General features: G+C 43.3%; 1 pseudogene; it reads left to right on the forward strand.

The window, feature by feature from the left end:
• The first annotated feature begins 731 nt into the window (after nt 1-731).
• On the forward strand, nt 732-5,621 carry LOC119360772 (annotated as a pseudogene).
• Nucleotides 5,622-6,541: the final 920 nt, after the last annotated feature.

Raw genomic sequence — 6,541 nt, forward strand, 5'->3', positions numbered from 1 at the left:
ATCTCAAAATATGGAAAAGTAGTATAGGGAAGGGGCTGAAAAGATGGCGCGTGAAATCTTAAAATTTTGGATTTCAAGACATAGAAATGAGAACTCTAAGGACTTTTCTGTAAATCAGTAGAACACGTGTGGGGTAAAAAAAATATACATAGTGACATCCTTATGTGTGCAAATCCTTGCTACCGGGTGTCCCCGAGGGAACAGCTGTTGAAGCAGCGCGGCGCTTATAAACTGGTCCTGCTCTATCTGGCTAGCCGATGTGGGACTAAATGAACGATCGTTTTGCTCCCGGGCACTGCCCAGCCGAAAGCCAGCGGATCCCATTCCCGATTGGCGGGCCGTGAGTGGGGTGGAGTTCCTTGCGCAGCCCAAGTTATTGGGGTGTCGCTTTTTCTCTCTCAAAATAAATAAATAAATAATATTTGGGTGTCGCTCGCCCATCTCTCTTCTAGGTTTCCACCTCCGCCGCCCCCGCCTTCCTCCTCCGCGCGCTAGGGTTACCGTCGTCGCAAGCCCTAGCCCATCCCTCAGCTCCTCGGTCGCCGCTCGCCCGCCACAGCCGCCCCTCGCCGTCGCTTGCCCGCAGATGCCATCCAGACCGTAGCTCCACCCTGTTCTCCACCACCAATGGCCCGGCACCTCCTCGCCCTGGTATTGCAGCTGTTTGGCGTCGGAGCTCCGCGATCCGGCGCCGGCGACCGCCATCGTCCCGTGCATCTGCGCCCAACGAAATGGAAGCCTGCGTTTCCACGAGCCGCGTCCTCCTCCCTTTCCCTCTCTGCGCCGCGCGGCCGGCGGATGCCTTCTTCCGGCGCCGAGCAGGGGCTAGCCGACGAAGAGGGGTCGGGCTAAACCCGGCAACGGCGTCGCTCGACAGCGCCGCAGTGCTCCTCGACGCCACCGTCGGGGCGGGGACGGGGTACTCGCAGGCGCGCTACTACACCTCGCTGGGGTTCTTCGTGCTGTCCGTGCCGGGGCTCTGGTTGCTCATCAAGCGCTCCGTCAAGTCCAAGGTCTCTCCCGGCCTCTCCTCCTCCGTACTTGCTTCCTTGCTCGCCCTCTGTTTCTTAGTCCCACAGTCTGCCCTCCTTTCTATCGAACCAAATTAGTCAAATAAGTTAAATCTCGAAAGTTAATATTGTTGGAGATGCCTTCTCCAAATTGTAAAGTATATACGTGGATCAATTTTACAACGATGGATCTGATGACAAGAAAGAGAAGGCAGACGAGAAGATTTACTCTGCAACTCAGGAGGAGGAGAATGTGTCTGGAACAAGTGGGGGCAGTACTGATTACTCCCAGGAAAACAAGGGTGCCAATGGACCTTGGCAGGGGGAGGTCATAGACCCATCAGCTGCTGCAAAAGCCGATGAATTGGTCATTGATTTAAGCAGAAACAACCCTACTAGCACACCAGAACCTGTTCAGCAGGATGATACTGCTGTGCGTACTGAGGGAATCGTACTCCAGAGTGGTGATCTCGGAGTTGAGAAGCATCGTCACAATGATGATGTACATAAAGACACTGAAGCATCTCTAAATGAGAATGGAAGATGTGTGGCAGATAACCACATCGCATTAACTGATTGCACTAATAAGAAAGAGGGCTTACGTAGCCCTGTAGACGGAACCAAGGGGGTTTCGAATCCTGACATTGTATTTATAAGGAGGAAGTCGTTAACCAGAAACACATGTGAAATGAAGCATGTGAAACGTGAAGAGGAAGAGGTTCAGTTTGAGAGGAGAGCTACAAGGTCATCTACAGTTAAACAAAGAGAGGCTTCTGGAAGCTCATGCAAAAGTAGTGCAAACGCGGCTAGCATGGAAAGCAAGGGGAAAAAGGAAGATGCTGTTCATCACTATACAAGGAAAGTGAGCAATACTGCATCCTTAAAAGCTGACCACACTGAACCTGCTAAACGTGGAACCAACACAAAGGAGAACACACCAAATGGAAAGATTACTCCTGCAAATATCACAGAAAACAAGGCATCAGCAACAGAGATAAAGATCAATTCAAAGGCACAGCCGTCTATGAGAAGTGGCAGCTTCGCCAAGGCAACAACAAAAGATGCAGTTTCTCTGGTGGGTCAGAATGTCTGTAGTTCAGCTATCACTGAAAAGATTGATACTGTGTTAACAGATTCAGAAGGAGTTAGATCTGAAAACAAGACTGCCGTGCCGAAGTCACCCTTATCAGTTGGTGCTAAGATTGTTGCCAGCAAGAAGAGGATGTTGGAATCAGGTCTTGATAAAATTGCTGGAGGGTCACCAGTTGAGACAACATCCATGAAAAAGACGAGAAGTACTAATCAAACCGAGTTAGATCAATCAAAAAAGTCCTCTCGGAAGATGCTTACAGAGAAGAACTCCGGTTCAGACAAAAATGATATTTTGACAAAACGGCAGCATCACAGTCGAGCAGCTGAGTTGAGCAGATCTGTTAACCCCTCTAATAAAGATGCCTGCAAGCTTTCACATAATGGATCTGATGTTGACGGAACTGACATCAATATTACCCACAAGAGAAATTGTAGAGGGTGCAGAGAACGTGGCGTTCCTCCTGTCCTGATAAAACAAGAGTACTCTAGTGAATCTGTGGAAGTTATTGTTGTGAGAAAAGACCAGCGAAAAAGGAAACATCCATAAACAAAGGTCTGGATCTAGACCAAACTGTTCTTCTGGTTCTCCCAAAGCAAGTGATTCCAAAGGCAATAGAAAGACAGAATATGGTTCCAGAGCAAAATCTGGAAACCCAGGTGAACCAACAGGTGCTTTCGAAGAGAAGCGCAAAATAAGCGAACAGATAAAGGCCATACGTGTGGATGCTGGTTGGAAGATTGATCTGAGACCCAAGAATGGCAGAAATTATTTGGATTCTGTCTATATACCTCCAACTGGTAAAGGATCTTACTGGTCAGTCACAAAAGCATATGCAATTTATAAAAGTATATGCAATCTGAGCTAAAGGACGAAGCTGTGAGCAGGAATTTAACAAAAAAGTCTCCGGGGAGCCCTGGCAAAATACACGCTTCTATGGGTAATTCTTTACCAGAGGAGATCCTGAGCAAATTAAAAATAGTTGTTAACAAGCGAAAGACCAAAATTGAGCTTCAGAAGTTAAAAAAGAGGAACATGTTTGCTAAAGAACTCTAAAAATTCAAAGGGCAGGCCAAAGGAAAAGAAGAAAATTTCAAAGGAAAGAAAAAAGCGAGGTGGTTGTGCTCTACTCGCTCGTGGATCAAATCAGGAGGCTGGAAGCAGCAATGGTTTTGCTCCATATGAATGGAAACGCACAATTTTCTCCTGGTTGATTGATCTGGATGTTCTATCCGTCAACGCTAGACTGAAATGCATGGATGAAACCCGCTCAAAAGTTCTGCTAGAGGGTTTAATCACCAGGGATGGAATTAACTGTAGCTGCTGTAGCAAAGTTGTTGATGGGCTGGACAATGACCTTTTGCGTGGGACAAGCAGTCTGATTCTGAAAGGCAGGCTTTTTTTCCTGTTAGCACTGAGGGTGATGATCCGAATGACGACACATGTGGTATTTGTGGTGATGGAGGCAATTTGATCTGCTGTGACGGATGCCCCTCAACATTCCACATGAGTTGCCTAGAACTCGAGGTACGTATTTATATACAGAGAGCAAATGATGGTTATACTTTGCAAAAAAATGCGCTTTTCATACAGTTACTGTGTCAGGCTGTTGGCTTAATGTTGTTTTTACTGTGAGTAATAACTGTGTGACATTTCTTTCAGTTGTTTCGCAGATTTGTCAGCATTTTAGTTTATGTGTCTGATTAATTTAGCAATTCCTGGATTGGGGAGATATTGAAACGGCTAGCATATGACCTAGATTTCCCCCCTAGTATACGGTCTACAGCTAAATGTATCTGGCGCAGCATTCTCTAATGAGCATGTTTATCCAATTTACAGGAACTTCCATCTGATGATTGGCGGTGCGCAAACTGTTCCTGTAAATTTTGTCAGGATCATTTGAATCATGATGCTCCAGACAATGCTGAATTTGACTCATTACATTCTTGTTCCCAATGCGAGGAGAAATGTATGTGATCTCTGTATATTCTGTTGTAGCTCTTTGGTACTTTGAAGTCTTCAATAATTATTTTTGTCAAATTCCGGTGGTTGTCTATAATATTGTGGTAGTCAATCATGTTTTTGACTGTTTCACAATGATGATGCCTGCAGATCACCCAGCTTGCTCTCCTGAGACTGAGAACCTATCCAGTGTCTCCAGTCAGGCAGGAAATTTTTGCCCACAAAGTTGCAGACTGGTAATACTTGTTAACTTCAGTTCTTGCCTTCCCATGACTTTCTTTCTGGACATATTACGACGTAGTTTTCCATGATTACTTCCTCTGTATCAAAATATAGGACTTTTTTTGATACAAAGGGAGTATAAAAAAACATCGTATATTTTGATACGGAGGGAGTACCATGCTAGGATTGGCATTTTTTTAAGCTAAGTTAAGTATCACTAGCTTGTAACAGCTTGATGCTTGAAAATGACACTCGTTAAATATCTGCATTAAAACCTCATCAGAGACAGAGTATTATTGCTTCTATTTTTGAATTATGGTATTTAGTTTTGTGTCCAAGTAGCTGTACTTGAAAAGTGACCAATATAGTATGCGAAGTTACCAGAATCATTTACTTTGGAATTTGGATGTCCTTTTCTGAGTTTGTCTTCTAAGACTGGATATTTCAGATACGGAGGGAGTATCTGAAATAGTTATGACTTAAGTGATGTTTAAGGATTTGTGTAGTACTGTAGTCAAACTTTTAAATTTCAATAAGTATTTCGAAATGTTGTATAGAAATGTTATTATCGTTTTTTTGCCAAAGGTACTTTCATATATCATATATTCCTATAATTTTTTTTAGAAACTAATCCACCTTGGATACTGTGGAAAACAAACAAAAATAGTAATTCATATTCTGTAATGAAGGCATATGTGATCAGTTTAATGGTTACTATTTCTGTTTCACTTTGACCGAAAGTAGTTTGGAAAGTTTCCTAATGCTTAATATTTTTGTTTCTTGTATCACTTTGAAGACCAAAACCTTGCTGCTCACGTGTTCTTCTTTATTCTGACTTCCTTTTCCATCAGTCAGCATTTTCCCTCCCTGAATCCTCATCGCACCTCTGGGCTTCTTTACGGAATCTAAAATAACTTTTTATGCGATGCAGCTGTTTGAGGAAATGCAGAATCTTCTTGCGGTCAAGAAGGATCTTGAACCTGAATTCATCCATGACGATGTACCAAAACAGTTCTTGATTTGGATGGAAGGGTTGAGTGTAATTCCAAGATTGCAGTTGCTCTTTCACTGATGGATGAGTTCTTTCTTCCTATTGTTAACCAAAGAACTGGAATCAACTTGATACGTAATCTTATGTACGACTGTGGGTAGGCATCTCTTTTTCCACAAGCTCATGGTACTAAGCAAGCTCAAGGATATTTTGTAGAGCTCCCCTGTTATTGATACTAGTGGACCCGTTGTGCCAAATGACGCAGAGACCTACTGATTCCGTGTAAGCGATGAAAAGAAGTCCATATTTTAGTTGATTTCGTTACGGGCAAACACATATGGCAACACATTTAATCTCTCTTAGTTGAAGAAAATAGGGGCTTGCAGCCAACAAAATATCTCTATCCCTTCGATTTGCTCTCCATTGGCTATTGCCTTAAAGGAAATGTCTTCGATTAGCTCTTCATTGGCTATTGCTGTAGGCAAACACCTCATTTCTTCATAGCAAGCAACGCCAAGTTTATCTTCTGCAGGAAAAGTGCACAACACAGTCATATTTCCACTGACCACAAAGTGAACAAATTCAAACAAACTTGACTCAGTTAGGAGCATGTTGCACATGTTATATTCATAAAAATGCTATCTTCATTTGATCACGAACTACACAACAAATCGCATAGAGCAGCTTCCAAATATAACATAGAAGTTGCAGCTGCGTACCAACTGAAAAGTGAAGGAGATTTCTCCTTCTTTACTGTTTATTGTTGGCACAACAATTCAAAACTTCATATGTACAAAGTTGGACGTTGGTTTTACTACCGTTTTTATACTTTAACCACCATTAATGCAAACCAGTATGTGTATCTGTCTTTCAATCAAGAACAATAAAATAGCCAGTGTGCATCTATTATTTCACCCACAGAAATAAGGTCTTGCAGTTTACAACTATTTTTGATGCATCAAGATTCAAATATTAAAGTAAACTACAGGGCTAATATAACCATTCCATATACTAAGAATAGACCACGAAAGACACAGAAGCACACAAGCACAGCGAGGGAAATTGCTTACATTCAAATCATCACAACAAGCTCTTGAGATTGCTTATGGCCACCATAAGTTTTTGAAGTGGCAGATCCGCCCAACGGAAGTGGACGGTAGGTGTCGGCCCGAGGGCCAAGCAGCCTGCCTCGCTGGCTAGTGCTATTGCCGCTCTCGTCCTCCCATCGACGAAGACGACGACACTCACAGTAGTCCAGTACTTGTA

Source organism: Triticum dicoccoides, chromosome 2B, assembly GCF_002162155.2.
Source record: "Triticum dicoccoides isolate Atlit2015 ecotype Zavitan chromosome 2B, WEW_v2.0, whole genome shotgun sequence".
NCBI lineage: Eukaryota > Viridiplantae > Streptophyta > Magnoliopsida > Poales > Poaceae > Triticum > Triticum dicoccoides.